The 15571-nt window shown below is 56.4% G+C and overlaps 1 protein-coding gene across 1 annotated transcript in view; it reads left to right on the top strand.

The window, feature by feature from the left end:
• EFNA2 (ephrin A2) overlaps nucleotides 1-15571 on the top strand; it is a 242906-nt gene that overhangs the window by 163774 nt on the left and 63561 nt on the right. The window lies entirely within an intron of this gene.

The following is a 15571-nucleotide window of genomic DNA, read 5'->3' as shown; positions in this document are numbered from 1 at the left end:
GATGCAGGTCCAGCAGGCATCCAGACGCAAGACGCAAGTCCAGCGAGGCATCCAGGCTCCAGGCGCAAGTCCAGCGGGCATCCAGGCTCTCATCCTGGTAATCCTGGATGTTGGGGGGCTTGAGGGGGTTGTTGATGTGTGCTGCACTTGGCCCTGGGTGCTCAAATCTGCATTTAACTTTTTTTTTGTGCATCTTTTCTATGGTAGGTGGACTGATAGGCTATTTTTTCAAAGTCCACACTTGCTGGTTAGCGTGCGTTTTAACAATGCTAAAAGCTTATTGCTGGATTCTGCCCACTATCGCCGGTTTACCTATCGCCATCGCGCAGCAGTTATCGGCAGTTTTCGCGGAAGCTAGCGCCTGTTAGCGATGTGTTGATAGTACGTCGCTAACAAGGCGGATCAAAAAGGTGATAGACGGCGATAAAAAAATTAACGCTAACCTAGGTTAGCGATAGTCATCTCCAGTCCTAGATAATATCCCCCACTGTGTAACGGCTCCTCACTGGGTGACAGTGTGAAGGGAGCAGATATTGCGTGTCGCGCGGTGGCACAGTGTGATATCAGATCCTCGCTGGGTGACGGTGTGAAGGAAGCAGATATCGCATGTCGCACGGTGGCACAGTGTGATATCGGACCCTCACTGGGTGACGGTGTGAAGGGAGCAGATATCGTGGGTCGCACGGTGGGACAGTGTGATATCGGATCCTCGCTGGGTGACGGTGTGAAGGGAGCAGATATCGTGTGTCGCACGGTGGCACTGTGTGATATCGATCCTCACTGGGTGACAGTGTGAAGGGAGCAGATATCGTGTGTCACACGGTGGCATAGTGTGATATCGGATCCTCACTGGGTGACCGTGTGAAGGGAGCAGATATCGTGTGTCGCACGGTGGCACCATGTGATATCGGCACCTCACTGGGTGACAGTGTGAAGGGAACAGATATCATGTGTCGCACTGTGGCACAGTGTGATATCGTCTCCTCACTGGGTGACGTTGTGAAGGGAGCAGATATTGTGTGTCGCATGGTGGCACAGTGTGATATCGGCTCCTCACTGGGTGATGGTGTGAAGGGAGCAGATATCGTGTGTCGCACGGTGTGTGATATCGGCTGCTCACTGGGTGATGATGTGAAAGGAGCAGATATCGCATGTCGCACGGTGGCACAGTGTGATATCGGCTCCTCACTGGGTGACGGTGTGAAGGGAGCAGATAGTGTGTGTCGCACGGTGGCACCGTGTGATATCGGCTCCTCCCTGGGTGGCGGTGTGAAGGGAGCAGATATCGTGTGTCGCACGGTGTGTGATATTGGCTCCTCACTGGGTGACAATGTGAAGGGAGCAGATATCGTGTGGGGCACTGTGGCACAGTGTGATATTGGCTCTTCACTGGGTGATGGTGTGAAGGGAGAAGATATCGTTTGTCGCATGGTGGCACAGTGTGATATCGGCTCCTCACTTGGTGATGGTGTGAAGGGAGCAGATATCGTGTGTCGCACAGTGGCACATTGTTATATCAGATCCTTACTGGGTGACGGTGTAAAGGGAGCAAGATTTGTGTGTCACATGGTGGCACGATGTGATATCAGCTCCTCACTGGGTGACGGTGTGAAGGGAGCAGATATCGTGGGTCGCACGGTGGCACAGTGTGATATCGGATCCTCGCTGGGTGACCGTGTGAAGGGAGCAGATATCGTGTGTTGCACGGCGGCACCATGTGATATCGGCTCCTCACTGGGTGACAGTGTGAAGGGAACAGATATCATGTGTCGCACTGTGGCACAGTGTGATATCGGCTCCTCACTGAGTGACAGTGTGAAGGGAGCAGATATTGTGTATCGCACGGTGGCACTGTGTGATATCGGCTCCTCGCTGGGTGACTGTGTGAAGGGAGCAGATATCGTGTGTCGCACGGTGGCACCGTGTGATATCGGCTCCTCGCTGGGTGATGGTGTGAAGGGAGCAGATATCGCGTGCCGCACGGTGGCACAGTGTGATATCGGCTCCTCGCTGGGTGACGGTGTGAAGGGAGCAGATATTGCGTGCCGCACGGTGGCACAGTGTGATATCGGCTCCTCGCTGGGTGACGGTGTGAAGGGAGCAGATATCGTGTGCCGCACGGTGGCACAGTGTGATATCGGATCCTCGCTGGGTGACGGTGTGAAGGGAGCAGATATCGCGTGCCGCACGGTGGCACAGTGTGATATCGGATCCTCGCTGGGTGACGGTGTGAAGGGAGCAGATATCGCGTGTCGCACGGTGGCACAGTGTGATATCGGCTCCTCGCTGGGTGACGGTGTGAAGGGAGCAGATATCGCGTGTCGCACGGTGGCACAGTGTGATATCAGCTCCTCGCTGGGTGACGGTGTGAAGGGAGCAGATATCGCGTGTCGCACGGTGGCACAGTGTGATATCGGCTCCTCGCTGGGTGACGGTGTGAAAGGAGCAGATATCGCGTGTCGCACGGTGGCACAGTGTGATAGCGGGTTCTCGCTGGGTGACGGTGTGAAGGGAGCAGAGTGATATCGGCTCCTCGCTGGGTGACGGTGTGAAGGGAGCAGATATCGCGTGTCGCACGGTGGCACAGTGTGATATCGGCTCCTCGCTGGGTGACTGTGTGAAGGGAGCAGAAATCGCGTGTCGCACGGTGGCACAGTGTGATATCGGCTCCTCGCTGGGTGACTGTGTGAAGGGAGCAGATATCGTGTGTCGCCCGGTGGCACAGTGTGATATCGGATCCTCGCTGGGTGACGGTGTGAAGGGAGCAGGAGTTGTGTGTCACATGGTGGCACAGTGTGATATCGGATCCTCGCTGGGTTACTGTGTGAAGGGAGCAGATATTGTTTGGCGCACGGTGGCACAGTGTGATATCGGCTCCTCGCTGGGTGACGGTGTGAAGGGAGCAGGAGTTGTGTGTCACATGGTGGCACAGTGTGATATCGCTTCCCCAAGGGCCCTCTGGAAGGTGTGGCCCCCTCTGGCCCTGCCTTACACCTCTCTTTATAGATGGTTCCTGGCAGCTGCTGTCCCGGCTCTCAGACCGCAGCACCGACGGAGCCCCCAACTGACACAGGAGGGACGGAACCGAGCGAGGCCGAGGGCGGGAAGCGCTGTATTTAAATCACATTTGTAGATTGAGTTGGAATTGCCCAGTGGCCCCAGCTCTGCGACCCCCACATGCAGATTGCAGTAAGTGCTCTGTAATTACTACCTGTCCGGCACACCAGCTCCCCCCCCCTCATCCCATCAGCGCGAGCGCCAATAAAATGGAAATATTCAGTGTGAGGAGACAGGCCCTGTCTAGGCACTTCAAGTGTGTGTGTGTGGTGTATCTTCTACATGTATGCTGCATGGTATGGGATATGTTGCCACCTGATTGTGTGTACATGACAGTTCATGCATGTATAGTGTGTGTACATGTGTCAGTTTATGCATGCATAGTGCGTGTGTACATGTGTCAGTTCATGTATACATACTGTGTGTGTGTGCATGTGTCAGTTCATGTGTGCATTGTGCGTGTATACGTGTGTGAGTTCATGTGTGCATTGTGCGTGTATACGTGTGTGAGTTCATGTATGCATAGTGCGTGTGTACATGCGTCAGTTCATGTATGCATAGTGCGGATGATTCTTTGGTTGGTGTGTGAGTGGTCCGAGAGAACTCTTCGGCACATGTGGTATTTCTGTGATTTTATTGTCCGGGTTTGTGATGCTGCCTGTAGTCTTTTCGCGAGTTCGATCGGCTGTTTATTTTTGTTGCTTCTCTTTATAGGTTGTCTTTCTGTGCACATGTGTGACAATTATCTGTGGTGCTTCCATCAAGTGTAGCGTGTCCGTGTCTGCATTTGTGTGTACGTGTGTGACCTCTCTTTGAGCTTTTCTATATCTGTGCACTGTGCCTTTGTGGGGGGAGTGTGTGGTGTGTTTCAGCATGTGCCTGTTTGATGGTATTTTTATGTGTTTGACCTGCCTGTCTTGAGTGTTTTTATGGCTGAGCTCTCTTGGAGTTGTTTCTAGGTGTGTGTGAGGTTCTGGGTAGGTTTTGCTTTGGTCTCCCTACTCGCAGTGATGTTGTGTTTGGTGTGCGTGCTTTGATCTGTCTGTTTGTGGTGTTGCAGTCCTGGTATCTCAGTTCTGTTCTGCTTGTGTTCGTGATCTCTGTATTTCTCTGTGTGATGTGTCATAAATTCAGCTTTTGTTGGCCCCAGAAGTTGCACAGAGTTGCCACAGTTACTTATGACTGTGGCTTGGGACACAAACACTGTTTACAGCTGACACAAAGGTACACACTCAAACAAAAATACTTGAGTACAGAGGAGTGAAGGTGCATTTCCTGCCTAGGGGCAACTTCACTAAACCTGCCAGCGAGCCCCAGCGGGACCTTTCTGAGGGCGAACCCCTCAATCTCCAAAGCCCTTAGTCTGAAACGACCTGTTAACCACGACCCCCCCCCCCCCCCGCCATCTGCCAAAGTCAATTGGAGGAGGGGAGGAATAAATACAGTTAGCACACTTTAAATCAATCTTTCACACACACACACCACAAGCACTCACACACACACCGAAACACAGACATACACACACACCACACGCTTAGACACACCACACACACACTCACCACACACACATACACACTCACACCACATAAACACACCACACATATACAAACATACACACACTCACACCACACACACACACACCACACATATGCACGCATACACACACACTCACACCACACACACCACACACACAGTCATGAGATCTGAAGGTGTGCATGTCTGTCTGGAATGTTCCTTCAGTGGGATCGCACCTTCATTGACTTCAGTGGGATCGCACCTCCATTGACTGACTTCAGTGGGATCGCACCTCCATTGACTTCAGTGGGATCGCACCCCCATTGACTTCAGTGGGATCGCACCCCCATTGATTCAGTGGGATCGCATCGCACCTTCATTGACTTCAGTGGGATCGCACCTCTATTGACTTCAGTGGGATCGCACCTCCATTGACTTCAGTGGGATCGAACCTCCATTGACTGACTTTAGTGGGATCGCACCTCCATTGACTTCAGTGGGATTGCACCTCCATTGACTTCAGTGGGATCGCACCTCCATTGACTGACTTCAGTGGGATTGCACATGCATTGACTTCATTGGGATCGCACCTCGATTGACTGACTTCACTGGGATCGCACCTCCATTGACTTCAGTGGGATCACAACTCCATTGACTTCAGTGGGATCGCATCGCACCTTCATTGACTTCAGTGGGATCGCACCTCCATTGACTTCAGTGGGATCGCACCTCCATTGACTTCAGTGGGATCGCACCTCCATTGACTGACTTCAGTGGGATCGCACCTTCATTGCTTGACTTCAGTGGGATCGAACCCCCATTGACTTCAGGGAGATCGAACCCCCATTGACTTCAGCGGGATCGCACCTCCATTGACTTCAGTGGGATCGCACCTTCATTGACTTCAGTGGGATCGCACCTCCATTGACTGACTTCAGTGGGATCGCACCTCCATTGACTTCAGTGGGATTGCACCTTCATTGACTTCAGTGGGATCGCACCTCTATTGACTTCAGTGGGATCACACCTTCATTGACTTCAGTGGGATCGCACCTTCATTGACTGACTTCAGTGAGATCGCACCTCCATTGACTTCAGTGGGATCGCACCCCCATTGACTGACTTCAGTGGGATCGCACCTCCATTGACTTCAGTGGGATCGCACCTCCATTGACTGACTTCAGTGGGATCGCACCTCCATTGACTTCAGTGGGATCGCACCCCCATTGACTTCAGTGGGATTGAACCCCCATTGACTTCAGTTGGATCGCACCTCCATTGACTTCAGTGGGATTGCACCTCCATTGACTTCAGTGGGATCGAACCCCCATTGACTTCAGTGGGATCGCACCTCCATTGACTTTAGTGGGATCGCACCTCCATTGACTTTAGTTGAATCGCACCTCCATTGACTTCAGTGGGATCGCACCTCCATTGACTGACTTCAGTGGGATCGTGTTAGAAAAGGTAGACGGACCGGGAGGGTCGGCCGGGGTCAGGAGGAGAGGTCTCCGGGGAGAGCCGTCTCCAGTGATCGTACAGACAAGTAACTTCCCCCCCACAGACAGATATCACACACGGATAAGGTTCAGTGTTCTTTATAAGCACTTATTTAAGGTACGGTTGGATGGTACAAGGAGGTCTGGACTCAGGGGTCCCCTCGATTATAGTCTCGCAAGGTAGGGAAGGGGGTAGCGGGACAGTCTATTTACCAATCAGGTAGTTCGGATGAGATGATGATGAGCTCACAATCCTCGAGCTTGGTGGTACGGGCCGCGGCAGCGCCAGCAGGTCCCGGTGTGGATGGTCGATACAACGGGCCGCGGCAGCGCCAGCAGGTCCCCGGAAGATATACGGTCCGCGGCAGCGCCAGCAGGTCCCGGTGAGGATGGTCGTTACAACGGGCCGCGGCAGCGCCAGCAGGTCCCAGGAAGATGACTGTTGCAGAGGGCCGCGGCAGCGCCAGCAGGCAGGACGATGATTCACAAGAGCGGGCTACGGCAGCGCCAGTAGACCGTCAAGGTTGAGTTCACTCGGTGTCTCTCGACTCCAGGATACAACTGCCTTCCTGCTCCGGAGCTGCCTCAGTTATAGGGCTGGTGCCCTTTGATGTCCGGACCCTCGCACTTGGAGGTCGGAGGGTCCGGGATGAAGGTGTCCAGACACCCAGCAGGGGGTGGAGCCAGTGCCTGGGGGAGCTGGGGGCGATCGGCACCTGGCGGGGGAGAGCCCTTGACACTTCGTTCTCCCATTGACCTGCCAAGTGGTCCGCTCACCTCCTGGGTGGATGGTGGTGCCGGGATGTCGGGGCCGGCCAGGCCCGGGTTTAGGGTCGGGGGGAGGCCAGGCGGCCGCGTGGTGCAGGGCCCAAGATGGCGGCTTGACCCGGCCGGGGAAGCCGGTGGGGCTGGACCCTGTGATGAGTAAGGGTCCGAGGGAAAAGGGTCCGTCGGGAGACGGAGTACAGGTGCTTGTCGCGGGGTTATGCCAGGTGGGCCGAAGTCCGGGCCCTGTCGAGCGGGGAGGGAGCAAGCCGTCTGTGAGGCCTGTCCAACATGCGTCCCCCCCAGCTGAAGGCGGGGAGAGTCACCCATCTCCTTGGGGACTCTCTTCGTCGAGGCGGAAAAAGCGGGACAGGCCATCCGCGTTGGCGTGGTCTTGGCCTGGTCGGTGCTCCACGGTGAAGTCCATTCCCTGCAGGGAAATGGACCAGCGCAAGAGTTTTGGGTTCTCCCCCCGCATCTGCATCAGCCATTGCAGGGGTCGATGGTCGGTTTGTACCCGGAACTGGGTACCGAAGAGATAGGGTCGGAGCTTTTTGAGGGCCCACACCACTGCGAAGGCCTCCCTCTCGATGGTGCTCCAGCGCTGTTCTCGGGCCAGGAGACGTCGACTGATGAAGGCCACCGGCTGGTCATGACCTTCGGGGTTCAACTGAGAGAGGACGGCTCCGATGCCGTGGGCGGAGGCGTCGGTCTGCACCACAAATTCCCGACTGTAATCGGGGGCCTGGAGCACCGGGGCGGTGCACAGGGCGGCCTTCAGCTCCTCGAAGGCCGCTTGACAATCAGGAGTCCAGTTGACCCGCTTCGGTTGATTCTTGGATGTGAGACCCGTGAGGGGCCCCACGATGCTGCCGTAGTCCTTCACGAACCGCCGGTAGTAGCCGGTGAGCCCCAAGAAGGCTCGGACCTCGGTCTGGGTGACGGGGGGCTGCCAGGGCTGGATGGCAGCAATCTTAAGTTGCAGTGGGGCCACCAGCCCGCTCCCCACTTGGTGCCCAAGGTAGGTCACAGACCCTTGGCCAATCTGGCACTTGCCGGCCTTAATGGTGAGGCCGGCCCGCTGGAGGGCTTGTAGGACCTCTTGGAGGTGACGGAGGTGGTCGGACCAGTGGCGGCTGTATACAGCGATATCGTCCAGGTAGGCAGCGCTGAATTCTTCAAGCCCCGCCAAGACCTGGTTCACAAGGCGTTGGAACGTGGCGGGGGCATTCTTCATGCCAAAGGGCATGACCTTAAATTGATAGTGGCCATCGGGGGTAGAGAAGGCTGACCGTTCCTGAGCCCTGGGTGTGAGGCCGATCTGCCAGTAGCCCGCCGTTAGGTCGAAGATACTAAGGTAGCGGGCGGCCCCCAGCCGGTCGATCAGCTCGTCTGCCCGGGGGATGGGATGAGCGTCGGTCCGGGTGACATCGTTCAAGCCCCGGTAGTCGACGCAGAATCTCAGTTCAGGTGCGGTGCCGGGGGCAGCGGCTTTGGGAACCAGTACAACCGGACTGGCCCAGGGACTGTCCGAGGGCTCGATGACCCCGATCGTGAGCATCTTGGCCACTTCCTCCTGTATGCAGGCCCGTACCCGATCTGGTACGCGGTAGGCCCGGTGCCGGACAGGGGGACTGTCCCCGGTGTCTACGTCGTGCAAACACCAGGGGGTGACCCCGGGGGTGAGGGAGAACAGGGCAGCGAACTGCAGCAGGAGGTCCCGGCAGTCCTGGCGTTGCTCCGAAGTGAGGGTGTCAGAGCGCCGGACCCCGTCCACGGAGCCGTCCTTCTCCTGAGTCTTCAGGAGATCCGGGAGGGGCTCGGAGTCTTCTTCTGTGCCACTGTCTGTAGCCATCAAGAGGCTCAGTTCGGAGCGCACAAAGTGTGGTTTGAGCCGGTTGGTGTGGAGGACCCGAAGGGGGTTCCGGGAGGACCCCATGTCGATGAGGTAAGTGACGGGGCTTTTGCGCTCGACCACTTTGAAGGGCCCCGTCCACTTATCTTGCAGGGCACATGGTTCGGTGGGGGACATCACCCATACTTGCTGCCCAGGCTCGAATTCAACGGAGGAGGCATTGTGATCATACCACCTCTTCATGTCCTCCTGGCTGGCCTCGAGGTTCGCCTTGGCCATCTCCCTGAAGCGCCGGGTCTGGTTTCGTAAGGCCAGGATGTATTTGAAGACGTCTGGAGGGGTCGTTAGGGGGGCCATCTCCCAACCTTCCTTGACTAGGCTGAGGGGCCCTCGCACAGGGTGCCCGTATAGGAGTTCGAAGGGGCTAAAACCGAGGGACTTCTGGGGAACTTCCCGGTAGGCGAAGAGGAGGCACGGGAGCAGTACATCCCACTGGCGACGGAGAGGCTCTTCCAATCCCCCAATCATCCCTTTGAGAGTGCGGTTAAAACGCTCCACTAGTCCGTTCCCTTGGGGGTGATAGGGGGTCGTGAATCTGTAGGTGACCCCGCATTGTTGCCAGAGGGACTTCATGTATTTGGATATGAAATTCGTACCCCGGTCGCTGACGACTTCTCGGGGGAAGCCTACCCGGGAGAAGATCCCCATCAGGGCCCGGCCAACCACCGGAGCGGTCACTGTCCGTAGGGGCACCGCCTCGGGGTAGCGGGTGGCATGGTCCACTAGTACCAAGATGAACCTGTGTCCTTGGGCTGTGCGGGGGTCCAGAGGTCCCACAATGTCTATCCCCACCCTCTCGAACGGGGTGGTGACCACAGGGAAGGGTTGTAGAGGGGCCTTCAGCTTCCGGCCACTCTTCCCGCTGGCTTGGCATGTGGGGCAAGACCGGCAGTGGTTCAGGACGTCATTCCTCATTTTCGGCCAAATAAAGTGGGTCACCAGGCGACTGTACGTTTTGTCCTGGCCCAGGTGTCCAGCCAGGGGGACATCGTGGGCCAGGTTGAGCAGAAAGTCTCGGAAGCGGAGCGGTACCACCAGAACTCGACCGGCCCCCAGCTCGGCGATTCTTTGCTCGCTGTAGAGCAGGTCGTTATCCCAGTAGACCCAGTGGGTTCCGGTGGTGTCCCCGGCGTTTTGGGTGCTGGCTTGTTGGCGGAGTCCCTCGAGGGAGGGACAGGTCTTTTGTTCCTGGCGGAACTGTTCTTGGGTGGGCCCCCCTTCTTGCCGCCACTGAGCCAGATCCGGAAGGTCCTGGTGTGGCGCGTCTTCTTCGGTAGTCGGGTCCGGTAGGTCAGACTCGCCGTTGTCCTCTACAGGGGCAACCGGGGGCGGAGGTGCTGGCCATTCGGTTTCTTCTGATCGGGGGGCGGCACGGGCGGCCATGGATCGGGTGGTTATGCAGGCCCAGTCCGGGAGGCCCAGCATCCCCAAGTGCTCTCTTCTCTCGACGGTGGCCCACGGGGAACTCTCGAGGTCATTCCCCAGGAGGCAGTCCACGGGGGCATCGTCCCGGACCGTCACCTTCAGTAGGCCGGAGACCCCTCCCCATTCAAACGGGACGCAGGCCATCTTACACATGCTCTCAGAGTTGTCTGCCGAGCGGACGGGGCAGAGAATGTTCGGTAGGATCTGCTCGGGCTTCACCAGGTGACAGCGGACGGCCGTCACGCTGGCGCCGGTGTCACGCAAGGCCTCGGCTCTCTGTCCATTAATGGTCACCCACTGACCGTATTTTCTGGTGTTGGCGGGTAGGGGGGCTCGCGGAACCATGTCTCTTCCCCCTAAGCATGCCAGGACCATGGCGGCCGGTTCCCACCCTTGCTGGGCCGGCTCATACTCTTCGGGTCCCTCCGATGATTGCTCTTCCCCATGGGCAGCGGCAGCTACCTGGCGGGGCTTGGGTGTTTGGTTTAGCGGGCAGTTCGGATCATTGGCGTAGTGGCCTAGTCGCTGGCACCGGTGGCACGTGATGTTGGCTCGGTACCCAGGCCGCAACGGGGGGTTGCCCCGGCCGGCCGGAGCCGGGGTGTTGGCCACGGGTGTTGCGGGCAAGGCATCTCTCCCTCGCCCCTGGCCCCCTCCTCCTCCCCGAGGACGGTGCTGGCCTTGGTTGTTTCTGTTCTGTTCGTGTGGCCCCCTCCGGCCCACTCGGGTGCTTTCCCATCGGTCAGCTTCGGCGGCGAGCTGCCGGGGGTCAGTCAGCTTACTGTCGAGTAGGTGCTGCCTGAGCTCGACGAAACAGTTGTTTGACAGGTGCTCCCATACCATGAGGTTGAAGAGTTGTTCGTAGGTGGTGACCTGACTTCCCTTGATCCAACCCTCGAAGGCCCGGCTGAAATAGTTCACGTACTCTACCCAAGTTGTACCTGGGATCCGGGTGCAATCTCTGAACCTCTGGCGGTACATCTCGGGCGTGAGGCCGTAGCGGGTGAGGAGGGCAGCCTTCATGTGGTCGTAGGACGACATTTGGTGATCGGGGAGCTGCAGCAGGGCATCGCGACCCTCGTTGATAAATCTCCCCCAAAGGCCGGCTCCCCAATCACTCCGGTCGATCCGGTGGGAGGTCATTGCGATCTCATAGGCTTTAAACCACTGTTGTATGTCGTCTTCTCGGACATACTCGCGGACCACATCCTTGGGGATGTGAACTTTTTTCTCAATTGGCCCCGGGGTGTGTGGTCGCTCAGGCACCCCCAGTTCCTTATTCTGTTTGCGCAGTTCTATTTCCGCCAGTCGGCGCTCGTGCTCGAGCGTTATTTTTTTCTCTTCCAGCTCTCTCTGTCTCTGCTTTTCCTCTCGTTCCTCTCGAAGCCGCATATGCTCGAGGTTGAGTTTCTGTTCAGCTAACTTGAGTTCCCCATCCATCTTGAGTCGTGCCATCTCTAATTCGTGTAATCTGACTCTGTCTCTTTCTCGTATCTCCTCCTGCGAGAGGCCCGTTCCCCGCTCCTCGGGAGCCGTGGCGTTCCCCTCTGGTGTGATGCTGTTTTGGTCGGAGGGTCCTGCGACCCCAGTTTCTGTCCATGACTCAAGAGCGCGCTTTAGATCATCCTTGGTACTCAGGCCGGTGGTAGCAATGCCAAGTTCTATGCAAAATTGTCTCAGTTCGCGGTGGTTGTATTCTTCTAATTTCTCCATTTGGAACTTCTCGGTGGAGCTGCTATCTTTGGTCGACATCGTGCTTTGTCGTGGGGTGAGCTACTCTCTGTACGATTACGCGTTGATTCGGATCGCGCCGCTGGCCACCAATGTTAGAAAAGGTAGACGGACCGGGAGGGTCGGCCGGGGTCAGGAGGAGAGGTCTCCGGGGAGAGCCGTCTCCAGTGATCGTACAGACAAGTAACTTCCCCCCCACAGACAGATATCACACACGGATAAGGTTCAGTGTTCTTTATAAGCACTTATTTAAGGTACGGTTGGATGGTACAAGGAGGTCTGGACTCAGGGGTCCCCTCGATTATAGTCTCGCAAGGTAGGGAAGGGGGTAGCGGGACAGTCTATTTACCAATCAGGTAGTTCGGATGAGATGATGATGAGCTCACAATCCTCGAGCTTGGTGGTACGGGCCGCGGCAGCGCCAGCAGGTCCCGGTGTGGATGGTCGATACAACGGGCCGCGGCAGCGCCAGCAGGTCCCCGGAAGATATACGGTCCGCGGCAGCGCCAGCAGGTCCCGGTGAGGATGGTCGTTACAACGGGCCGCGGCAGCGCCAGCAGGTCCCAGGAAGATGACTGTTGCAGAGGGCCGCGGCAGCGCCAGCAGGCAGGACGATGATTCACAAGAGCGGGCTACGGCAGCGCCAGTAGACCGTCAAGGTTGAGTTCACTCGGTGTCTCTCGACTCCAGGATACAACTGCCTTCCTGCTCCGGAGCTGCCTCAGTTATAGGGCTGGTGCCCTTTGATGTCCGGACCCTCGCACTTGGAGGTCGGAGGGTCCGGGATGAAGGTGTCCAGACACCCAGCAGGGGGTGGAGCCAGTGCCTGGGGGAGCTGGGGGCGATCGGCACCTGGTGGGGGAGAGCCCTTGACACTTCGTTCTCCCATTGACCTGCCAAGTGGTCCGCTCACCTCCTGGGTGGATGGTGGTGCCGGGATGTCGGGGCCGGCCAGGCCCGGGTTTAGGGTCGGGGGGAGGCCAGGCGGCCGCGTGGTGCAGGGCCCAAGATGGCGGCTTGACCCGGCCGGGGAAGCCGGTGGGGCTGGACCCTGTGATGAGTAAGGGTCCGAGGGAAAAGGGTCCGTCGGGAGACGGAGTACAGGTGCTTGTCGCGGGGTTATGCCAGGTGGGCCGAAGTCCGGGCCCTGTCGAGCGGGGAGGGAGCAAGCCGTCTGTGAGGCCTGTCCAACAGATCGCACCTCCATTGACTTCATTGACTTCAGTGGGATTGCACCTCTATTGACTTCAGTGGGATGGGATCGCACCTCCATTGACTTCAGTGGGATCGCACCTCCATTAACTTCAGTGGGATCGCACCTTCATTGACTTCAGTGGGATCGCACCTCCATTAACTTCAGTGGGATCGCACCTCCTTTCGAACCCCCATTGACTTTAGTGGGATCGCACCTTCATTGACTTCAGTGGGATCGCACCCCCATTGACTTCAGTGGGATCGCACCCCCATTGACTGACTTCAGTGGTTATCGCACCTCCATTGACTTCAGTAGGATTGCACCTCCATTGACTTCAGTGGGATCGCACCTCCATTGACTTCAGTGGGATCGCACCTCCATTGACTTCAGTGGGATCGCACCTCCATTGACTTCAGTGGGATTGAACCCCCATTGATTTCAGTGGGATCGAACCCCCATTGACTTCAGTGGGATCGAACCCCCATTGACTTCAGTGGGATTGCACCTTCATTGACTTCAGTGGGATTGCACCTCCATTGACTTCAGTGGGATCGCACCTCCATTGACTGACTTCAGTGGGATCGCACCTCCATTGACTTCAGTGGGATTGCACCTCCATTGACTGACTTCAGTGGGATCGCACCTCCATTGACTTCAGTGGGATCGCACCTCCTTTGACTTCAGTGGGATCGCACCTCCTTTGACTTCAGTAAGTTGACACCTCCATTGACTTCAGCGGGATCGCACCTCCATTGACTTCAGTGGGATCGCACCTCCATTGACTTCGGTGGCATCGCACCTCCGTTGACTTCAGTGGGATCGCACCTCCATTGACTTCAGTGGGATGGCACCTCCTTGGGATGGCACCTCCATTGACTTCAGTGGGATCGCACCTCCATTGACAGACTTCAGTGGGATCGCACCTCCATTGACTTCAGTGGGATCGCACCTTCATTGTCTTCAGTGGGATCGCACCTCCATTGACTTCAGTGGGATCGCACCTCCATTGACTGACTTCAGTGGGATCGAACCTCCATTGACTGACTTCAGTGGGATCGCACCTCCATTGACTTCAGTGGGATCGCACCTCCATTGACTGACTTCAGTGGGATCACACCTCCATTGTCTTCAGTAAGTTGACACATCCATTGACTTCAGCGGGATCGCACCTCCTTTGACTTCAGTGGGATCGCACCTCCATTGACTTCAGTGGGATCGCACCTCCTTTGACTTCAGTGGGATCGCACCTCCTTTGACTTCAGTAAGTTGACACCTCCATTGACTTCAGCGGGATCGCACCTCCATTGACTTCAGTGGGATCGCACCTCCATTGACTTCGGTGGCATCGCACCTCCGTTGACTTCAGTGGGATCGCACCTCCATTGACTTCAGTGGGATGGCACCTCCTTGGGATGGCACCTCCATTGACTTCAGTGGGATCGCACCTCCATTGACAGACTTCAGTGGGATCGCACCTCCATTGACTTCAGTGGGATCGCACCTCCATTGACTGACTTCAGTGGGATCGAACCTCCATTGACTGACTTCAGTGGGATCGCACCTCCATTGACTTCAGTGGGATCGCACCTCCATTGACTGACTTCAGTGGGATCACACCTCCATTGTCTTCAGTAAGTTGACACATCCATTGACTTCAGCGGGATCGCACCTCCTTTGACTTCAGTGGGATCGCACCTCCATTGACTTCAGTGGGATCGCACCTCCATTAACTTCAGTGGGATCGCACCTCCTTTCGAACCCCCATTGACTTTAGTGGGATCGCACCTTCATTGACTTCAGTGGGATCGCACCCCCATTGACTTCAGTGGGATCGCACCCCCATTGACTGACTTCAGTGGGATCGCACCCCCATTGACCTCAGTGGGATCGCACCTCCATTGACTTCAACGAAGTCATTTGCCAGAAACAAGGTCCAGCGTTCACACTTGAGTTCAAGGGTCCTACCTTCACACAGGGTGCTAGGGTTCTGCATTCCTAATTGGATTCTACGGCTTCACCTTCATAACCAAGGATTCAAAGCGCAGCCTTCAGGGTGTGGCTCAATATTCCCACCTTCACACTGGGTGCAGTGTCCCGCCTTCACACAGGGGTTCAAGGGTCCCAAGTTCACACACCGGGTTTCAAGAGCCCAGCCTTCACAATGGGGTTCAAAAGAGACCTGAAAATCTATCTCCTTAACAAATACTTTCCTGACCAACTTCAACTAACCTAGACTTCAATATCCGAGTTTACTCCTCTCTCTTGACATTCAAGGATAGTTGGTGACCGGACTGTGTTAACCCCCTTATCTTCCACGCTGGTTTTCTTTATCCCTGGTTCTGCTTCCTTACTGCCTGCCTAATGTGTAATGCAATTTCCGTCTGTTTTTCTTTACAGTATGTATGTAAAGCGCTCTGATACCTACGGGTCAAGCTAGCGCTATACAAAACTTTAAAAAAATAAAAATAA

This window comes from Triturus cristatus, chromosome 12 (assembly GCF_964204655.1).
Source record: "Triturus cristatus chromosome 12, aTriCri1.1, whole genome shotgun sequence".
NCBI classification, from domain to species: Eukaryota; Metazoa; Chordata; class Amphibia; order Caudata; family Salamandridae; genus Triturus; species Triturus cristatus.
Note: the sequence above shows the minus strand (reverse complement) of the source record. Positions and strands in the feature narration are given on the sequence as shown.